Genomic DNA, 23,442 nt, shown 5'->3' with positions numbered 1-23,442 from the left:
AGATAGTCGGTCAGTTAAAATCAATGAAGAAGAATGATTTTAGTCAACGAAAAAAATTTACGGCATGCAAATTAATTATAGTTGAAATCAGAAAAAATCTTCTCATGAGAATCATCCATCAATGTGGATCTCTTAATTTGTCACAGATATTAGGGAAGCTTTAACTACAAAAATTTTCCAATGAGTAGTAATACAGTGGTTTTTTCGAAGCAGTCGTCTTTGCTGCTGCAGCTATTTTATAGTAGTACATACTTGTATAAACTTTATGTATATATTCGTTACTTTCCATTGACCGCTTTCAATACTTCATCCAATAAATTTATTATGGCTTATTAATAAAAAATGGTGCGCATACAATTTCTAGCCAACTATGAGCATTTAATCAAAGGAAATGCAAACAAATTGAGTACCATTCAATCGCTCATAATTTTTTTGATAAAAGCGCAATGAATATTAAACCAAAATCAAACACTTTGGCATTTTATTACTTTATAGCAGCAACGTCATGCATCGCCAAGTGGTTTATTTGCCATGCGATGTACGCAATTCACTTTATTACATTGTATTCTGCTTACTGCGCTGTGTTTTATGCATTCTCTGTATGTATGTGTGTGTGTGTGTGTGTGTATAGAAGTGTTCGCTGTGAAGGACGGTTGTTAGTGGTTATTTGTGGGGTTGCATGCTTGACCTTGATATATGTATATGTTTACGCTGCATCTTTGCTTGCAGAGCTCAAGCATATATATGTTATATATATGTATATATAATATATACTCGAGTATTTTTAATATCCTGAACAGTGTTTTTTAAATTTGCCAAGAATTTCTGAACCTGGAACGAAACGTCGGAGAGCCTTAAAGTACTATATACAGTATATAATTGATTAACGGGACGAGCTGAGTCGATTTAGTCATTCTTGTCAGTCTGCCTGCCGTCTGTTTCCACATGCACGAACTAGTCCTTAGTTTTTGAGATATATAATAGATCTGAAATTTCGCAAAAGTTTTTTTCCACTAAGAAGCTGTTCATCTGTTGATACCGCCGATATCGGAACATTTTGGCATATATCTGCCATACAAACTGAACGATCGGATTCAAGTGCTTGTATGTAGAGCTTTTTCATTTGGAAAGATATCTTCGCGAAATTTGGCATTGTATATTGTCTAAAGTTAACGTCAACAATTTTTCCTTAGCCCGAGGGTGTAATTTGTAGATTATAAAAAAAAGAAAATTTTTGGAAAAAAAAATTTTTTTTTAACGCCCACTCTCTTTTAAGGTAAATTTCGAATTAACATTTTTGGGGAAAAAAAAAAATTGTTTTTGGTTTAAACTCTTCACATTTATATAAAAATTACCGAATTTGACGGTCTTTGACTCAAAATTTATTTTAACGGCTAAGGAAAGCATGTTGTCGCTTAAGACTTTTTTCTAAAACTCCAATAATGACCACAAAAATCTTTTTTAAATAGATAACTTTTAATTGGCCAGAAAGAGGACTCTCCACAGCTGCTTTAACAAAAATCAAAAACTTTTTACGAAATAAAAATTTTAGCTCGAAATTTACTTTAAAAGTGTTAAATTCTTAAAAATCGCCTTAAAATGTTATAATTTTGTGTTTTTTTTTCGCCAAAATTTTTCTCTATAATGTACAAATTTTACCCTACAATCTGTCTACAATCAGTATTTGTTGTCTTGCAAATTTGTTCGCTCAGTCATTTTAATACACCGCCTTTCTATACAATGGCTGATCTCATACATACACATATACATATCTACACACTCCTTTCCATTTCACAGCATTTGCACACTCACACGCACATTAACGGTGCTGCGCCTTCCGTTTCGTTTATATGTGCAACATCGTCGACATTGAGTGTCCTTTTTGCCGCTGGTGCTACTTTAGTGGCCTTTAAAGTATCATAAATTTACAAAGCTGCCATTGCCGCGTTGCTCTTAGCACTCATTTATGTTGGCCTAGTCGCTAAAGGTTCTCCGTCCGCTGTGCGTCGACCGTGGGAGTTGCGTAGCAGCAAGGCGGTATTCAAGTAAAAGTGGTGAATGGTGAGTGGCGGAAAAAAATTGGAAAATGGGGTCCTTGTGCGCATTACGGTCATTTGCTTTCGACTTCTTCGCACGTATTTATGTGTGAATATGCGTAGGCTTTTATGCCTATACTATTTATGGTGGTAGCCGGAATTCGTATGACAATCGCGTTGGTGGCACTTTTGTGGGCATACCCTAAATACTGAGGCGTTTTAAAGCATCGCAATGTGCTAATGCGTCGTCAGGGCGACAATATTGATGACACCAAGGCAAACGAAGTAAGGAAACGAATTAAAATAGCAGAGAAACTTGTCAAAAACACTGAAAGCGCCTAAAAGCATGCCACGCATGTAAAAAATAACACCATTCACTTTGCGCTAACTGGCAGTCAACTAGGGATTCAAGTTCACCAACCCTGCCGCCACATCAAACCGTCCATTGCACACCTTGTAGCACAAATTTTCTACTCATCGGCATCGACTTCGAGCGTTGCGGCTCCACCATTTTGCATTATCATAATCATAATTGTGCATAATATGAAAATATGATTTATTGGCTGTAATAAAAAAAAACTAAAAAACCAGACGCAAAGAAATGCAGAGCCAAAGTGGCAACCATTGCAACCACTAGTACAGGAATACATACGCGCAGCTGGGAGCGTGTATAGCCACACTGTCTATGCCTTAGCACGGAAATGCTATATCAATGACGGCGAAAGCCAAAGGGAAAAGCAGAAGTGCATGAATGAAAATAAAATTTCCTATTTCCGTGCGAAGAAGGTATGAAATTTCCCAAAGGATATCAAATTTGCTTGTTGCAAGCCAACGCAAGCTCGCAGGCCCCACCGTAACACGCTGGTGTTGCTGAATGTGGCTGTGTATGTGCGTGCGTGTTTATGTGGAGTTGGTGCCATTGCCTTTGTTGTATAAAAGTAAATATTGGTTATTCTACACGGCTGTAGTGGAGTTATGTGCAATATCTTTCAACTGTCTGACGGCGGTGGTAAATACCGTTCGCTTGTTTGGTTATGGGCAGGAAATATTAGGGTTAGGCGAAGAGGTGAAATAAGCGAAAAGGTTTTGTATTCCAACGAATGCGTACATTGTAGCTAAGTGTTCAAGTTTATATATTTCACTTGCAGAATGAAAGACAGCTACAATTTAGCGAGATGATAAAGTGCGGAATTGACCCACAACCACACTGCAGTGAAGTGATGTGCTTTTTGATGGGACTTTCAATGCGAAGGTTTGTATATTGATGCTTCACCAAGTTAAGATGCTAATTCTAGTTAGGTCTTTCGGAAGGGCTATGAAATTACACAGCAAAAATATTTATATTTTTTAAAATTATTTTTATATTGTGTTGGTATGTATACACCACTCGGTATACTGACACCATCCAAGCTTAGACAATGCTAACCTAAATAAAGTTGCAGATTCTGAATCCTCTACTTCTAAATTTTGTTTATATTTGCACTAGTTCTTTTGTATCCAGAAATAGTATGACATTTTGAAAGAATACTCGAAGCCGAATTTGACCTATAAAACTGCATCAATTTTTGCGGAGAACAGAGAACAGAAATATGTTTTTGTGATAGCAGTAAAATTATGGAAGTCAAACCGAATGCTGTGCCTCGTTTTAATTTTAGAGTAATCGATTCATGTTAATCGAATATTTAAAATAATCGACAGCCACTCGATATGCTAATAAATTTCGAAATGTACATAAAGGCAAGAATAAAATAATGACAGAAATGCAACTCTGTAGAAAATAACTATTGGAGACCCTTTTCAGGGCATTGGAGACATTTTTTATAAAACACGATATTAAGGTATGAGGGGAATAGGAACTTTTTTACGGGTTCAGACACATTTCTGTAATTTAATAGGTGAGCTAATCTAATCGGAAATTTTTCTTTTAGAATTAGAGTTGCCAACTGTGTGAGAAGAAACATATTTTTACAAAAAAAATTACTAACAAAAATTTTAAACTGGTATTAAACGTCTAATAGCTGCCAAATTTATTTTCATAAATTTTTTTAAAAGGGTTGCCACACAATTGAAAATACATGTGCATACATTTTTATATTTTATGGTAAATATTACTTTTGAAAACAAATAAGGTGAATTGAAACATATTCAAATGGAATAGTTTTATAGATTAGGCTTGCCACCTACATTAGTACATATAGACTATACAATATATAATATAATATAGATAAATCATGAATTACCAATATGAAAATATTTTGAATATATCATTACAAAATCATTATATCGTAAAAGCTTTTTTCACATGCAGTAATAAAGCTATATTTTGAAAATGTGTTAGCGCCTGTCAAAATATTAAAAAATTTGGAAAAAACACTTTAGATGAAGTATTCTGGAGATATTATGTTAAAAAGTATACTAAATACTCTTATTCGATCATGTACATATAAACAGGGTTGCCACATTTATATTTTTTTAAATTAATGTAGTTTGTTTGTAAACAACATACGATCAAATTTGACCTGGACTAACAGAAATCAAGATTTCCCCGTATTTTCCATGCACTTGTTGTAAGCCACGGCTGGGATGGCCTTCAGTGCCGTCAGAATTTTTTTTTTTTTTGTTTTTTTTTTTTTTGTTTTGGTTTCGTCTCATTTTTGGAGTGCCATTTGCTAGATTGTTTTACAGTATCGATGTCATATTCATAACCGCACGCCTCGTCGTCAGTTATGATGCGTTTGTATGAATGAAGGGTTCTCAGCTACGTTGTTAAGCATCTGAAGATGTCGAGATTTTTTTCTATCTCTCTGATGTCAACACGACTATTCTTAAGCACTGTGTATTTAACTTTTTCAATAATATCGTCATTAACGAAAACAAAAAATTGCAGGCATACTCGTTGTTAATTGTTTTTTTCCTTGCTAATAATCGCCAGACAAACTGTTCATGCCATAAGGAAATAGCTGCCGTACACAAAATAGTTCTTATATGAAAATCAAACTATGCACTTACATAAAAAAAATGGTGTACCAATCTAGGAAAAAAAGATTTGCGATTCGGTTTGCCTACGCAGTTTAAATCGAATAGTCCGGGTCAAATTTGATCAGATTATAGCATATCCATAAGTACATGCTTGATTATTTATTTAATATATAATTTTGCTATAGTTAATAAGTTATATTCAATAACGTTGCCACCCGCAAAAAAATGCATGCTTAAAAATTTTATTATATAAAATTTCATAATTTAAAAATTTTGACAAGTAATTAGGAATTGCTTATTTTAACAATTTATATCAGCAGTGTTGCCATATTATTTATATTTAATATAAATAAATTATAGGTAAATGAACTTATGAAACGTTCTACAGAATTGCTACTTTCCTTGTGTAATATACAAAATAAACTCGGTATCCATAGGCGCATCATATGTTATAACATAAGAACCAATTTGTTTTATTAGCGCTGGGGACGCTCTGTCATTTCCACTCATACATATGTAGTAGTATGTGTAACTATGCACTTTTCAATGCTCTTGTGCCGACAGCTAGCTATCTTTTTAACATTGCAGCTGGCATGCCATTTCGTGTAGATATTTCACACATTCAGCGGAAAGTGCGAAAACGCTCGTGCGCTGCCGTTGCTACCGACAGTGTGGCAGCAACAGCCAGCATGTGATGTTAGTAATAGTGGCAACGACAGCAACGGCGTCAACATGAGCAGCACCGGTGGCATTAGCAGAAGCTACGGAAAAATGCAACAACAAAAACGCGCCTGAAAGTGGCATGTTGGTGGCACCTCACGGCACTTTGCCGCACACCCCATCCACTCCCCTATGTCGACGTGTGTATTTTCGCTATTGTCACACTTTTTCGACGTTTTTGTTGTTACAAGCTGCGATGCTCCACTCACGGCTATTGTTGCATGGGGTGGCGCTGGCCGAACGAATTTCCATCTAAATGCAAATTTGTGCAAGTGCTACCTGTAAAAACCTTGCTAGAACAGCGCAACACACACACATGCGCCCATATGCTTGCTATTCTAATCCATATTGTTTTTACCGTTTTCCTATTTATTTTGCCTTCAAAACTCGCTTATTTTCTCACTTCCGCAGAGGAATCCAGCATTTTTTGGGTGAAATAACTACTCTGCAGCAAATAACCGGATGCAATCGGTACGTGCAATGGTTATGCACTTGAATAGTTTTCGATAAATTTACATGCGAGGAAAAGAAAAAGAATGCAAAAATTGCAAAAAAAAACGCAAATATATACACAAATCCAGGTGTAATATTTATTTACTTGTGTGCGCACAGGTTTTTGGCTGTCATCTGTATACAAGGCGATGCCAGAAATGGATCACCTGTGACACGTTGTCTGAGTTGGGAGATCATCCGCCATTATTTGGTTGTAAAACACAGCTATGCACATACACAATCCTTGTTTTGTATTCGAGAGCGTGCTTGTGTCTCGCCGCGTCGCTTGTATGCTGTGAACCACTATTTAACTCAATCTTTCGCTGCAAGTGGAAATGTATTATATTGCAATATTTTTTTTTTAATTCTAGTATAAAATGGCTTTTCCATGCATATTCGAGATATTTGACTTTAATTTAAGCTTAGGGGCAGACAATTTCTCATTTCTTCGTGTTTTGTGCCAGTTCCTTGAACCTATGGAGATAAAGTAATGCATTTTCAGATATTTCAGTGTGGAGAAATTTTTTGTTCTCTAGCGATTGTCAGAGTTAAACTTATGTTATAAACTGATAGAATTTTTGCGCGCATAACAATGCAAGTTTTTGCGACGATTTAAGAAATGTATTTTATTTGAATATGTGGTTTTCTATTATGTTTTATTATAGTCGAACTTTTGCATAAAAACGTAATTTAAGATGAAATACTTATTTGTTTAAGTTATGAGAAATTTCAGCGTGATTCAAGTCATGCTTCAGATGGCTCCTAATAATAGGCAACATATTAGCAAACTTTTATTATTTACTTTGGATCGCAGGCATTACAACCGAAAAGTTGCCTACATTTAGGAATTAGAAAAATTTAAATATCAGAACAACCGGAGCCGATCGTAATTCAACTAAGGATATTAAATAGATTTTCGGATTGAAAAACGTAGAGGTTTCCCAAAATTTGTGAGAGCAAAGTTTCAGTGAAACAAAAAGCTTTGTGTCAAACAAAAAAATTGTTGTTGCAAAGCTCAATTTTTTAGTCATCATAATTAAGACAATACGCTATTATGGTTCCTTTGTTTTAGAATAGACCATAGCTTTGGTGATTACCCCTCCTCATTGTCTTTAAATTTCTTTCCAATTGATAATTGACGTTTGAGAACACGAAAAAGTGGCCTGGGGATCAGACCCAGACTATATGGAGAATGCGAAAAGGAATCAAAGCAAAATTCATAAATTTTTTTTTATCGTTTTCATTGGTTTCTTATACAATACAATTATGTTGTCTTAATGAAAAATCACTTTCTCCATCTACAAATAGAATATTTCGCGTCAATATTTTGTAAGTATTTCAATCACATCATATATAACCTGAGCAGGGAGTATTAAGTTTGCCGCGAAGTTTGTAACACTTAGAGGAAAACGTCGGAGACCCTATAACATCTGTGTATAAATGATCAGTATGGCGAACTGAGTCGATTAAGCCATGTCCGTCTGTCTGAGTCAGTGTTTGAGATATCGAGCTGAAATATTGCACACATCTTTTTCTCCTCATGGAGCTGCTCATTTGGTGGAACCGAAGTCGGACCACTTTAGCATATTTAGCTGCCATACAAACTGAATGATCCGAATTAAGTCCTTGTATTGATAACTTTTTTTTTGTCGAGATATCTTCAGGAAATGTGGCATGCGTTGTTATCCAAACCTGCGCTATAATCTTCGTACAAACAGTTCAGACCGATCAAAATCAAGTTCTTGTAAGTAATCTTTTGTATTTGTGAAGGGTATTATGGCTTCGGTGCAACCGAGGTTAACATTTCTCTTGTTATTGTATTACTATGAGTTTTTGTTATAAAATAGGTATTTTTCTCGGTGCTTACCTTATCATTTACGATAAATTTCTATATGATTGATTATTGTGTTTTGAGAACAGGAAAAAGTCACTAGACGCCAAATCTGGAGAATACGTAAGCAATACGAAGCTCAATTCTAGCCAGTTTGCTACCAATTCTATTTATTTGTGTGTTTGATGAAATAATACTTTTGTTGATTCTCCAAAAACTCTATATCATAGTCACTATTGTTGATCTTTCCTAATCAAAAAGTCAGCTAACAGTTATGTATTTTTATGCTTTTAGTTAGATGATAGTGGAATCAACTTCGAAGTGAAATAATGGAACCATGTTTGTCATACGAAAAAATTTCGGTTAATAACGATTGCACAGCTTCAAACAAAGCTTCGAATTATTATCTCGTTAATTTTTTTAAATGATTGTGGGTTCATTTGGCTGCTGCTGTCCAAAATCATCTTTTGGATTTGTTTTGATGTTTTATTCCTCTACAGCCTGATTTCCTCGTCGACAGGTTCAACGTCTGCGGTTCTCATATGACATATACTTGTATGTATGTATATGAGAAAGTTTTTGTAGAGAAAAAAATTTATAAACTTACTTTATTAGGAAAAAAGTTTAAATAATCTTAATCTTAAGCAAATTAATAATCTTAATCTTAATAAAATACACATTTAAAGGCTTCTAAATAGGTTTACCAACCACTTACTGCAAAATTAAATTAAAGGTCACACACCATCACTTTAAATTTAACTCAATTTCCGTACCTAATTAAATATGCCAAATAATCAATCACCTTTAAAAACGTATGTTTATGTGTATGTACAAATATCTTAAATTAGTTTTTTTTTTCAAACTTGAATTAAATTCGCCACAAAACGCGCCACTGACCCACGTCAAATGATCAATTCATTAATTAAATTTACAAACTTACAGAGCTGCTAATTAATTATCTAGCAGGGCAAAAGTCAGAGCAAAGCTGTCACCTTTATTTACGCTCAGATTGAGCTATGAAAAGCTGAAGAGATTATAAGAAGATAATTTTTAAAAATTTTTCATAAGCAAAAATTAAATTTTGCTTTAAGATAAAATCTAAACTACATACACATGTTTATATATGTACATATAATATATATCTACATACCATGTACACTCGTATATGCACTCATAACAGCGAAATCACCAATGCTTTGCCTTCGATTTCGCATTAACAGCGCTATAAACAGCAACTTTAAAGTGCAGCAACATTATCAAATGCACTCAAATGTTGCACAACATTTTGAAGTTGTTGCTTCGGCGCTCATGTTGCGTACGCTTTTATAGCAGAGTGGAGCGAGCAAGAGCGCAGCTTTATTACCGCAAAAGAGAGTGTTGGTGAATTTCCTAGATGCTTGCGCTCTTCCACAAGCGCTCTCGTGCACACAGAGCAGGGCAAGCTTAGACCGCTGATAACACAGCCCGAACAAATGCTTGTGCATATGTGTGTAGGTGTGTGTACTGGGCAGTTGTTATTCAACCAAGCGCTCGCTTCATTGCACTTTACTATGCTAACGTTTTTTGTTGTTGATTTCCTATCCGCTCTTTGGTTAGCTCACATTGCCAACTGGTTGCGGCTCAATGCGCATGACTGCGGGCTGTGCTGTTACCATTTTGGAGAGCAGCCTTTGTAGGCCCAAAATGTAATGTCAGAAATTGCTGCATACAAAGTGTCAAAAGCGCGATTTGACAGTTAAAAAGAGCGAACAGCTGTGCCAAGCGGCGTGTTTACCAAGAAAGTTGTGTTTTGTGTAAATAATAATAGAAGAAATTATATTTTATAAATATTTTACTGGAAACCAGTGCTAAGAGTAACGCAAATTCCTATTGTTGTTGGTTAAAATTATACGCTTTGTTATGCATATTCATTGTTGTAGTGTGTTAAAGTGTTGTGCTTTAACTGTGTTTGCGTTGCGTTCGTGAAAGTTCCTTAGAAAAGTGCGTAAAGTGTAGAAAATGGAATAACAACAAAAATAAAAGTGTGTGTTGAGTATGTTTTAATTATTTACAAACAATGTTATGTATGTTAAGTGCCGAGCAACTATTAAAGCATAAACAATAATATAACTAACAAAGTAATTTCCCGCTAGTGAGCAGCAGAAACGAGCTGCAACAACTGCACATACTAGGCGCACAGTGTGTGGACATTCGAATTTTTTTGCTAAGAAAAATTATATTGAATTTTTGTGTGATTTCGTGCAGTATTAAATAATAATTTAAATATCTGAAAAATCAGAATTAGTTATACATAAGTTTTGAATTTTTTTATTGTATAATAATAATAGTTCCTGCAATACTTACTCAAATGGAAAATATTTATTAGTATTATTCCGCATTCAGATTTGTTTATCAAGGGTTTTAAGACAAGCTAAATTTTTTTTATATCCTGAACAGGGTATATTAAGTTTGCCACGAACTGTGTAACACCTAGAACGAAACGTTGGAGGCCCTATAAAAAATATATATAAATGATCAGCAGGACGAGCTGAGTTGCGTTAGCCATGTCCGTCTTATGTCAGTTTTTGTGATATCATTTGTCGAAACTACAGCATATAGCCGCCATACAAACTGAACGATCGGAAACAAGTGCCTGTATGCAGAGCTTTTTCATTTGACGATATATCTTCACCCAATTTGGCATGGCTTATTGTCTAAGGCAATGGTGCAATCTCCGAAGACATTGTTCAGATAGAGTCATTATAGCATATAGTTGCCATACAAACTGACCGATCAAAAGCCAGTTTTTGTATAGTATCTTTTGTATTTGTGAAGGGTATTATAGCTGCAATGCAAGCGAAGCGGGTATAAACCAAAAGTGTCAAAAGAACTTAGATGCTCCGAACTCAAGATTTACGAATGACTGCTTCTGAAGTCGAATGAAGGTTAATTATGGTATAAATTTTGAAATGTGACAAGAATGTTGTATGTAAACTCTTTAACTTACTTAAAATACATTGTTTAGAAAGCAATAAGAAAAATAAAGAAATAATTGTTCATCAAAAAATTTCTTAAAAAAGTACAAAAATTTCTGTTAAAAAAGGAAATAATTATTTGTGTTGATGATAATGAAGGGGGTATTTGGGTCTCAACCCCCCCTAATTGGAGAATTTATTTCAAATTCAGAAGACTTTACGAAGTAACAACAATGTTGAAAATATGTTGGAAATAAAAAACCACCTGTACCTGTATATTCATATACTTTTACCCACTGTACTATAATGCTTCTCTTTAAAGAAAAATTTATTTGCTTTAAAGTTTCATAAAATATCTAAATAAATATATAACGTTTGTAAGTTTCGGTCAAGAAAATTTTGTTTAATTTTCTGTGAATTTCCAACTTGTTACCCACTGTACTACACATTCGATGCTGCGGGGCTTCCTGCTCGATGCAGTTAAACTGGTTTCCTCAGCGATTGCGTCGACTCTCAAAGCAATTTGTCCAAAAGTTTGGCTACTTTTGATTTTCTTGTTTATTTTGCGCTATTCGTTAGATCGCATATACCCAACTCGCATACAGTTGTAGTGCAAATATACGTGAATTTATATGTATTTGTGTATTTGGTTTAGAAGTGGCACTAAATGTTAATGAAAATGAAAGTAAAACCGGCTAATGGCCGTTACCGTTTAAATGAGTGTCTTTGAAGCGAAAAAAAAGCGAAATAATAAAATAAAATTGCTAATTTAAATCATAAAGATATTCATTAAAAAAACCGGTTCAAAAGATAAATAAAGCAACCAAATAAAAGTCGGTAAAAAAAAATTTTGGAAAAAATTTGCATTTTACCAAAAATTGTTAAGTGGCTGCAATAACGTATATGTAACAACTTATATGTAGATATTCATATATCTATATGTTTATATATGTACTTATTTACACATACGTATCTGGTTATATGTATGTAAAGTGAGCTATGCTGCCAGCCGTCTCCACCAAACCGGTTGATTGCCTTTGTTGCTGACGTAAATGGCTTTGCCAAATATGTAGGTAGCGCCAAAGTGATTGCCGGTAAGTCACGTTTTACACACATTCACACACATACGCCTGTGAATACATGTGTAAGTGGGCGTTTTGTCTTCGGTGTATTTTTTGGCACTACTCACCACATGTTGGATTCATTGTGCGTCCGCCTATTTGCCTGTCGCCAAGTGCAAGCAAACAGCTGACCGTGCAACTGGAATTAACGCATTTTTTCCAAGTTTTTACTTCCTTCTCAGCGTGTTTTTGTTATATTTATACTTTTTTGCGAAAATCCGAAAATATGTATTTAACCCTCTGGCATGGCGACAAGACCCAGCTGACCTCCATGGTCATGCATATTTCATGCTATTTACAATCTGCACTGTTTACATATATGCGTGCGCAAAGAAGAGAAAAAAAAACGAAAAAATGCTAAAAAAAAAAAAAATTAAGTTTAGCGCATTTCTTACGTGAAAAAAAAAAATTCGTGAAGCGGTAAAATTACGAGTTATTGACTTAAACTCTCGTTTCACTTGGCTTCGTTTCGTATGTTTTTATTCCTTTATTCCTGTTCTTGTGGTTTGTACATTTGGCTTTTGGCCAAATATCACCGCATGACTTGTGTGACACTTATACACCCACACACGAAGCGAAAAATAAATTTTCCGAAGCCCATCATCAACCACATGCCCAGGTCAGGGTTTGTGCGTGTCAGCAAAAAGTACAATTTCACAGAGTTGACTATGTAGATAGCGTATTGTTTGATTTACTGTTAATTAATTTAAGAATTTCAAGTCCAGAGCGTTAACAGGAAATTATTTTTGAACAAATTTTTAATCTTAAAACTTTTTACATTAAAGTGTTTAATACTCGTAACGCTGCGGCCACGCCAGAATGAATAGTATTCTTCACTAACCCCAACTCTTATGGATCTCAAAAGTTTGTGACTTTAAATTGGTGATCCCGAAAATTTTCGGGATTTGGCCCACGCCAGAATGAATAGTGTTCTACACAATTTTCCGGATTCGAGCCTCGCCTTACCACTTTCAAATTCCAAAATTTCGAAATTTTAAGTTAGATATCCCGACAATATTCTGGATTTAATATGCATTTATTGGGAATATGTATTTATTAATTTTTATATTGTGAATACGTTTTTTTGTTGTGTTTCTATTATAGCTTTATGCCACGGCCAAGTCCCCACTTAACTTTTTTTCACATTGTTTTCTTGTTCTAAAAAGATAAACCCAGCTTTTCGCTTTGGACTTTTTCCCTACCACCAGCGGGTTAATCATCAAATACTTCTGGAGGAGAACCTATCAGACGATTTGTTCCACCAGATGCCGCCACGATGTTTTGATTCGGTGTACTTAGTACTCCGCATTATATAATACAATCTATAGTTCTGGTTTATGCAATATCCACAGTTATCAATCCATAAAAATCCAAATACCATTTCTCTTTTCTCATTAGATGAGATCATCGCCTATACTTTTTTTTACGAGACTTATAAAATTTTGTAGCGTTTGCCGAGAAAAGACGTAATCAATCACATACTTAGCTCTTGTAGCACTTATAAATCTTGACTTGTTCCACGTTGGAGCTCAAAGTTTTAATTGTCAACAGTTATATGTTTGCCCAGACGAATGACTGATCCAAGAGAGGTGTTTGTTTCTGTTCACATAGCCTTTCAGACTTATTTAATTTTTTTTACGTAGTCTAGCGAAGTAATACCGATGTGGCCGGCAAATATTTTAATACAATTTTAGACCTTAATGTTTTCTTGTCTTGTAAAGTCCTTTTGTGTGGAATCTCGCTTAGTATCAAACAACTAGAACAGGGTATTTACAATGTTGACTATTTTAAAAAATTTGGGTTGTAGAAAGCGGTATTAAAATCCTTTAAGTAGATCTGGTACTGATCACTTCTGTCACTTTGAGAGTCTTACTCTACATTATGTTAACAGAAAAATACCCAAATTTAAGGTTCAGTAGATGTTAGCATAAATAAGTTTAAAAGGCTGTGTGAACAGAAACAAATACATCTCTTGGGTTAGTCATTCGTCTAATCTATCCCAATTTTGTGAAATTTATTACTCACCAGCTACATCAATTAATCATGAATAATACTGGTTGTTATACTTTCTTTCCTTCTACTTCTAAAGTCCATTTAAAATCACTTTGCAACTCGTACGTTTTCACGCTATTTTTGTTATGACTTGGTATTGCTTTTCACTCGCCTATCCCTAGCCATTTTGGATACTGTAACACGAGATATTTAAGCAGTTTAAACTACTTAGTTGTATCCAGTTTATTAGACTACTTCAGATATATAATATAAGTGTGTACATAAGTTGACACAAGGCATGATTACGTTGTTTGTGTATCTGTTTTTCAATATAAGAATTGGCACTGGTGCGGCTTAATAGATGTTGAATTTAGGATTATCCAGATTTCTGGATCTACTGGCATTCGATTAAAGAGCGACTTTTATGCGATTTCGCAGATGAGTATTAAGTTACTACTTGGAAATTTGTTTGAATTTATTATTTAATGTTTGAGAAATATTTATCAGCAATATTTGAGCCTTTTGAAAGTTTTGGAACTATAAAATTTTAAAACCCACATTTGTTAGTAACTAATACTTAGTTTTTAATAAAAACCAAAGAAATTCTTGTTATTTAGTCAGCGATGAGATGAAGTTGTTATGTTAAGTTATCGACTGTAAGATAGTCGAAAAAGGTATAGATTGTTAAGCCGAAAGGGAATTATACTTGTAGTAATAAATCTCTTCTGTATTAACCCCACTTTTTTGCGAAATAATATCCTGCCTATGAGCCGATGTAATATGATTTCGCATTTTCCAGTATTCCGGGTTTTCCGCAAACATTAATTTTTAGACTACAGTCTGTTTATTTACTTATTTGATATGCTGCCGAATTTACATTCCCTGACTCTTGGTAAAATACCGGATATGTTCCAGTTATGCACACCGGACGTTTATTTCCATATTACAAAATCTCTGCACTTGAGCGTAAGACAATACGTACCTTGACTTTTTCAGGTAGAGCGTTTTGTTTTCATTGTAAAGAGAAAAACTGTTTATATTATATAATACAATAAATTTTTTGACGACTCCGACAGCCTTTTGTTATTATTATAACTTAACATTTTCACCATGTGATATTTATTTTCTTTAGCAATAAAAAGACAAGCCCAGACAAATTGTGCACGTGTGAACTGTGCTCTACTCCAATTTCAGTACTCGTAGAGACCCCAAGTCGTGGTTCAACTTTTTTTCCATATATTTTCTTTACGATTTTTTGTTTTCATATTAAAAAAATCATTTTAACTGCTGCCCCATTTCTTCCTGCTTTCACAGATTTACACAACATCTTATTAAATGTTTAACATACAGGGTGCGCCATGCATCATTTGACAGCGGTCACACGAATATCAAAATCTCGTTTACGACCATATTCGTTGCAGCACCGCGCAGTTACTTACTAGACTCGCAGCTATTAATTATTTTTTGAAACTGTACACCCTGTTATGCTCGCACCTTTGCAGTGAGTTATTTTTAACGCCTTCACCTTTAAATCCATAACATTAACAATCATCACTGCGCACCTTGCCGGCTTTGCTTTTCTTCAAAGTATCAATGACACAACAAAAACAAAAGTAAACAACACAGCAAGCATGTGTTAAGAGTAAATAGGGAAATGGTGAAGAGCAAAGCAATAACAACAGCATTGTTATCGTCATCGATATCTTTTATAATCCAATTACTGTTGTGCGTATATGCAAATTAGATGTGGAACTATGGGGTAACGTGCAATGGGGACAAGTACGACGAAATGTTGTAAAACCCACAGTGCGGTGGATAGTGCAGGGGGTGGCAGACGGCGATGTGTAGCTATGTAAAATATATTATGGAGGGTATGGTTGTTATGTCGCTGTAAAATGATGCGTGGATTGGTGCAAAGGTGGCTCAGTTGGAGGGTGAATTGGTTAGTGGCTCGAGTCTTTGGGAAATGGTAATGAAAATTGATATGACTTCACACACTTGTATTTATGTGAAGATATTTTATAAAACCAAAATAATTTAGTGTTTGTTTGCAAATTGACGTAAATATTATGCAGAGTGAATCAGTTCTTGCTGAGTCCATTTAGTAAAGACGTTATTCAGAGTACAAATACTGGTAGTACTACTATATCTGAACTAATTTGGAAAATATTTGCATCTATGTTGAAGACAATCACTCCGTCAATATATAATGAAACTGAAGAACGCACAATATGCCACTCATATCCCTACGAATAGGCGTTTCCGCTAATTTTCCAATACCAGAACCAAGCACTTAAATGCTGTCTAAATATATTTATCTAGTATTCACAGAGCTCAACTCGGCCTTTTTCTGATTTTTTCAAAATCAATCCATGCCTTTTTCGGCAAGTTCTGAACTCCTCTTCTTCTTTAGTAGAAGTCGTTGGTTTTTTTGTACAAGTAATTTTACTGTCGTCGATCTCGAACTTTTATCAATTCGTCTTGCTCTTAAACATGAAATAAGTGTCCAATGTCAGATAAATATTTAATAAAATGCTCTGTATTGTAGAAGTTCGGTTCACTTTAATTTGGCGTTCATGTATTGCAGTTTTAGGCACGTACTACCTAAAAAATTATGTTGGATGGGGGTGTAATATTTTTGTATTCTTTTTCTTTGCTTTAGAATAGCACATATTTATATTGTATGGAATTTTCCTTACACATTTATTTTTATAAATTATATAGGGATGCGTAGAATACATTTTTTTCTCAGCACTAAAGAGTTTTCGTAAGATTGTATGCTCTTTAGTGCCATTTATGATAAAATAACTCGTTAAATCTCCGCGAAAAGAGCGTAAGTGCAATCAAAATTATCACAGGTCACTCTTACATCGTGGCTATTTGACATTTGCGGCGCATGCGTTTTAAAGCTTAACTGCTGAGCTGCTCATATAACAGTGTCGACACCCACATTACCTTTACAGTTCGAGAACATAACGTATTGATTTTGACAGCTCATAGCAGAGTGCTAAAAGCTAACGTGGCGAATGAGCAGAATATTGCGTTGTGTGCGAAAAATAAAGGCACTGATATCGGAAAAATACTAGTAAATATTTGTACGTATGTATATATTCGTATTGTAAACAAATGTAATTCTAACAGAACATACTCGCTGCGTTTTTCGCTGTCAAGGATATTTTAATAGACATTTCTGCAATATGCAAGTGTGATGTGATAGGAGTGGCAATGATCCGATTACGCCCATCCGCAACACCATCCTTTTTATGGTGCCAAGATACCAAGACATGTATTTATAACTCTATAGCTACCTGATTAGTTTTAAGTAATAAAAACAACCGTTAGGTGAACAAAACTATTATACCATACCCTGTAGCATGTTGCAAGAGTATAAAAATGGGTAATGTTATGACTAGGTTTGAAAAATGTGAAATAATTGTGAGTTTTTTGTATATAAATGATGAACAATTAAGTGTATTTTTCTGGTGAGCGGTCATTAGGAGCCTGCTGCTTTTGGTAATTTAAGATCGAAAATGTACAATAAGAAAATTCGATATGCAGTACAACTAAACTAGGCTACTAATGTGCATCCTAATAGAACACTCAGAGCAGCAAATTACTCAAATATCAAACGGGTAATCAAAAATCTATCTCTGTCTGTCAAAATATGGGAAAGAGGAAAACCAAAATTTTGAAACATACAACAAAAATAACATTGTGCTACAACGCTTCATACCAAGCATCATTAGATCGAGGAAAACAAACTAAAAATTATGAGAAAGTAGTAGCCATGCTAAGTTAAGGAATTGACTGGTGATGTGTTTCACAAGTTCAATTGCTCACCGGTAGCAGATTGCCAATGGCAATGCAGCTAAAGGAAATCATAAAAGAATTTCCATTTGGTGCACGAAAAATTGCACATACTGGTTGACTCGATATTAAACTCCTGCTAACAGCAAGGGCGTCACACCAACGTGCGCCAGTCTGGCGTTTAACTTCACGTAATATAATAATAAGGAACGCCAGGTCGTATGAGTGATGGCTGCGTGCAGCAGATGTTGGTTGTATTGTGAATTCTGCTGCCGCAGGTGGTACTATGCTAAGTCAGTATGTGTGTGTGTGTGTGTGTGCATGTAAATTCCTCCATCCATCAGTCAGTTAGCTTTTAACAAGATTTTACATTGCAACTGATTTTTATACGCGCACAACTTTTTCTTTTAGCCTTTTTGAACTTCGCTGCTCAACACGTGACGTGGATTTGTCAATGTCGTCAGTGTGTGGGTGAAAAATGTGTACTTACGTGGGCGCAACTTGCGTGCAATAGGGTTAAACGCTTGCAAATTTACATACATATACAACTATATGCAGTTATAAGTACATACCCTGCAGTCCCGCTTATATTGAAAGTGATGCAAGTTTGACCTTATTTCAGTTTATTTGTAGAGGCGGCTGTGAAATGCTTGTTTGCATTCTATTTTTTGGGCTTAAATACATTCCCCTGCTTGTACATATAGTAATATCTTAACATTTTTCTGAAAATGTCATATCGGGATCCCGAAATTTTCTTATATCTTATTATATACTCTTTAATACATAATCCAGCTGGTATATTTGCTTTCAAAACATTTTTTCATTCGAATTTAAAAAAATGGGTTTCGGGATCCCGAAATATTTTCGAGACTTTTGGGCTTTTGACTTTTCTAAATAATTTTTAATAGTCAATTCGGGATTACTTACTACACATATTATATTTTTTGTACCTATACATATCCACGGCGTATATTTTATTTCAGTCTTACAGCTTTGGTTGTTCCATTTTATCAATTTTTAATAAGTCATGAGTGAGTAGAGTCATTCTGCACTTCGACTTGACAGGCGCTCGCTATATTTACAGTTATATAATAAGATTTATATTTACAGTTATATAACAAGATTTATATTTACAGTTATATAACAAGTCATATACAAAGTATTTCTGTATTCACATACATGCAAGTATATGTATAGCTCATATAATATATGTATAGTGAACCTGTGCTAAACACCTTTGGCTCCTGTGGACTGTGGACCTCCTGGCATTGATGGAGCAGTTACTTTTCTTTTCACTGGCCATTGCGTTACATCTTCGTAGTTCGCAAGACACTTCAGTTTGCCGTTTTTATTAAAATACGGTTGTAGTTAAGTCACCCAGCTTCGTGGAGATGAAAATAGTCCAAGTTTCAAAAAACTTACCTTTGGGTTTGAAGTGTCTTAACCGCAATTACTATTGTATAAATAACCAATTAGACTGCAAACTCCATCTTGAATAATGGAAAGCCTTGAGGTTAATATTTTTGTTAGACCAATTAGTGACGATCTTATGAAAATATCTTGGAGCCATACGCTAGTTTCTTTCAAACCAGTACCAACTAAAACGGGAAAAGTAAAATAAAGGGTTGAGCTTCCGAAGGAAGCCAAGATTTTAAGTGTTAGAGTGACTAAGCCTAATGTCAAAAGAAGCCGGACAGATATCTGATGTACGAAGTATTAAAATAACGACAGACGGCCTCAAATGAGTGTCACGAAGACGCACGAACAATTTAAGGGTACATTTGAATCTAGAATACTAGAAAGAAGAAAGGTGGTCGAGCAAAATTATAAGATACAAGTACTCTTTAAAGAACCGTCATATCTAACCAAGTGAAAACTTTACGAGGAAGTGTGAAAGGGACAAAGGAGCACTCTTTCTTTTAGTAATAGTAGTAATAGTAGATGATTTCACAAAAAAAAAAAAAAGTGAAAACTTAGGTTATAGTTGAGCGTGGAGAACAATTAGTCTTACCAAAATATAAACCTTTTATATTAAAAAAAAGTTGTGAATGCTTGTTTCGGAAAGACTGTGAAGGCAAATTCCAAACACAGTATCCTACTATCACAATAACTTATGAGAACTTAGTTACACTTCCTCATCTTTATATGCATACATATCTAAACTCAATCCAAGCCTATTAACTTTAGTTACAACTATTTCGACAAAGCAAGCTGTAATTGTGGCGCCTAGGCATTTACACATATCAAACACATGTATTTTTCTGTAGTGAGATATCTGCCTTCTCTTCACAACAACGGCCCCCTACACTGCCAATAGTTAGTGGCCAGTCAGCACATTATCATTTACGAGCTGTTGGTCCACCATCATCAACTGTGTAAGGCATCCAGCAGATATACTTAATAACGTGCATATGTATAGTAGATGCACAGGCATACATATTCAAAATTGCAAGGACTAGAAATCATACCAACAACTACACACTTCCAACCGCTTTTCTGTGCTTTGTAAAATACTTTCGAGTCCTTTTCATTCTTACCCTCTAAGCGCCTTCATTTCGTTGCATTTAGCTGCCCGTTTCATCAGTATGTCGCAACAGCTGTTCAAGCGACAACAGCAACAACAACAACTTCGCTCCTACGGCGTTGGTAATCTATTAGCGCAAAGGATTTGTTAGAACGTCGCCAACTGACGCTTTTTACAATAAATTGATTCATTGTCGTATAGGCAAACACAAAAGTGTGACAGCGTCTATATTGGTGTGCGTGTGTATTTGTGTGACACTTTTTGTTATTACTGTTATACTTTAGATATTTTCACAATTTTGTGCACTTTCACAAAACGCTCTCAATTCTCGAAGCTATAAAGAGCTGTTGATAAGCATTTGGCAGGCTTGCAGCAAAGAATAATGAAAAAGATTACGAATGAAATACAAAGGATGGCAATTTATTTATGTCCAGACATTTGATAAATATATATTTGAGGTTATTGTGACTTCTACGGTGCATATTTTGAACATTTAAAGTGAAAGGATAAGAAAGTTGTTTAAGTAAAGGGTTCTGTAAGCTTAAATTTTAAACTTTAATATTAAACTAAAATTGGTGAAAAATTACCTCTTAAAAGTTTCAACCAAAATTTTTGTTTACACTCACAATATAAATTGTGACGAGTATCCTTTATTTATTGCGAGATACATTTAAATAAATCAGTACTAATCTGCCCCGGTATTAAGTTTTTCAGAAAAAACGTAAATTTTGTTAAAACAATATTCAATAGGGTGGAGCGTTTTGTTTTGCTTTTTTTTTAACATATAGGCGCGCACTCATTTTTAACGTAAATTTTCATTTTTATTTCGTAAAAATTTTTTATAAGTGGTCTAGAAGCTGTGGAGAGTCCTCTTTCTGGACAATTAAAAGTTATCAAATTAAAAAAAGTTTTTGTGGTCATTATTGGAGTTTTAAAAAAAGTCTTTAACGACAACATACTTTCCAAGCGTTAATATGAATTTTAAGTCACATTCGGTAATTTTTACCAAGATTATCATGGTACTCAGGGCCGGGATACGTGTGGGAACCCCTTTTTGCGGTGTTAATTATATAATCAGATGTCTCTTCTCATTTCATTAGTAATACAGTCAACCTGGAAACCCTTTTTAATACTTCACACCAATATACGATCGTTTGTGGGATCTATGAACTAATGTGTAACCTTTGAGATTAATGATACACACAACTTAACAGAAACAATAACAGGAAAAGTATACAAAAATGATTTTGTTCTTACATTTTGTGAGACTCCTGGCCGCGGTTCCGTCGGCTCTGCCCTTAATACGGCCCTGATGTTACGACAAAAGTTCTACAGGGACTCCATCCAAAATGTATGCCAGTGATTATTTATACTTACTTTTTACTGTTAAGTCATGGTATACCTATAGTATACTTCAATAAAACAGAGTCCAAAATTTTTTTAAAAATTTAACATCTTTTTTCCTCTTTAATGGCTATCTATATAGCTTTATTATTGTGTACCCATCTGAATAACATCACTCCTTCAATGATATAATATAGTATTAAAGCATCTTCTGCAGTCCCAGACGAAGGCGAATCACAATCGGTGTCTGTATCCTGGCGTTGCCGAAATGGAACACAAGTCCTCTTCTACTGGCCAAAACTGGACGTTTCGTGGCGATTACTGTTTCAGACCGTATTTTAATGGTATCTTAAGAACAGATAGTAAAAAATTTTGAAGAAAAAATTAATCGTAATAAAAATGTCCTTAACTAGATTATTCCGGCCTTCTCCTTAGTTGAAACCTATATAAAAATAAAGTAAAAACCAACAAAGTGATAGCTGTTTAAAAAAAGTTGAATTTCACCCCAATTTTTGGTAGTTTAGGACAAAATGAATTCAAAATGTCGATTAAATCAAAATCTGGTCATTGTATGAAGAATTATAGGCAGAACATGCTGAAAAAATTCTGTTTCGAGAAAACCGGTTTTAAAGGTAAACTGATTACATCGAACGGCTACACTTTAGATTAGGGATATTTCTACTGAACTAATAAAAATAGAATGCTTGCTATAGGTAAGAGAATGCGAGCAAAAAAAAAAAATGTTTTTCGGAGCCAACGGCCCAAAGGCTAAATTTTAAAATTTCTGCTTCGAATTTGAAAACCAAATCATATTAATTAAAAATAAAAAATTATAAAAAAAAATCATGAATTTCATTATATATTGTATTTATTATAAATTATAACATCATATAAAAAAGTCACGTGTTTCCCAGCGAAAGTACTTCATATAACATAATTTTTAAATTACTTAATCCGCACAAAGCACAATTACCTAACCTCACTCAACATATTTTCCGTCTGAGCACAAAATACGAAAAAAGTTTACAAACATTTACTGCAGCATAAACGCTTGTTGCATCTACTATTCACACAATTTGACTTCTCCCTTTATAACTGCTTTACAACACAAACAAACACGAGTAAAAATTTGCTCTTAACTCTTACTAAAGAGAGCGTAATATATCTAAAACTCTTCGCTATAACTCCACTTTCGTCTTCACGAAAGTAATAGTAGTCCCGCATAAGAGTAGTTCATTAATGTTGTCGGCCGCTGCTGTTGAAAGCCGGAAGTGTTGACATTTCTTTCCGGCATCAAAACTTGTTTAGCAACATTTGCGGCAGCATTAAGTGGTATCAAGTGTTACACTTTTATATAAACAACGGAAGTGAGAGAGCGGTTAGTGAGCATTTTGAGCTCTTATGTGATATTTACGTGTTGATACGAGATAATGTTAATTTTTCGCTGTTCATACTGTTTGTTTAACATAAAATCTTTGAATGCTTTAAAATTTCTGTTATGTGCATGCATTCTGTTATGTAAACTGTGAACGCATGTGAACGCATTTGAGCTGTTAAGAGTTTACATAGTGATGTATATTGCAGCATGTTGCTGTCAACCTTTTTTCCATTTTGTTTTGAAATTAATGCTCACTCTGTTCAT

General features: G+C 34.6%; 1 protein-coding gene across 2 annotated transcripts in view; it reads left to right on the top strand.

Annotated features, from left to right (window-relative positions):
* Window positions 1–9,809: 9,809 nt before the first annotated feature.
* Window positions 9,810–23,442, top strand: part of Fur2 (furin-like protease 2) — a 319,156-nt gene continuing 305,523 nt past the window's right edge. Inside the window, exon 1 of one of the 2 annotated variants that reach the window (XM_070110819.1) lies at window positions 9,810–9,911. The gene's annotated coding sequence lies outside the window, so the exon portion shown is untranslated. Of the gene's footprint in view, window positions 9,912–9,933; window positions 10,080–23,442 lie in introns of those variants that run through there. The other variant, XM_070110817.1, reaches the window with a different exon arrangement.

This window comes from Bactrocera oleae, chromosome 5 (assembly GCF_042242935.1).
Source record: "Bactrocera oleae isolate idBacOlea1 chromosome 5, idBacOlea1, whole genome shotgun sequence".
NCBI classification, from domain to species: domain Eukaryota; kingdom Metazoa; phylum Arthropoda; class Insecta; order Diptera; family Tephritidae; genus Bactrocera; species Bactrocera oleae.
The sequence above is the reverse complement of the archived record's forward strand: the minus strand, read 5'-3'. Positions and strand labels throughout refer to the sequence as shown.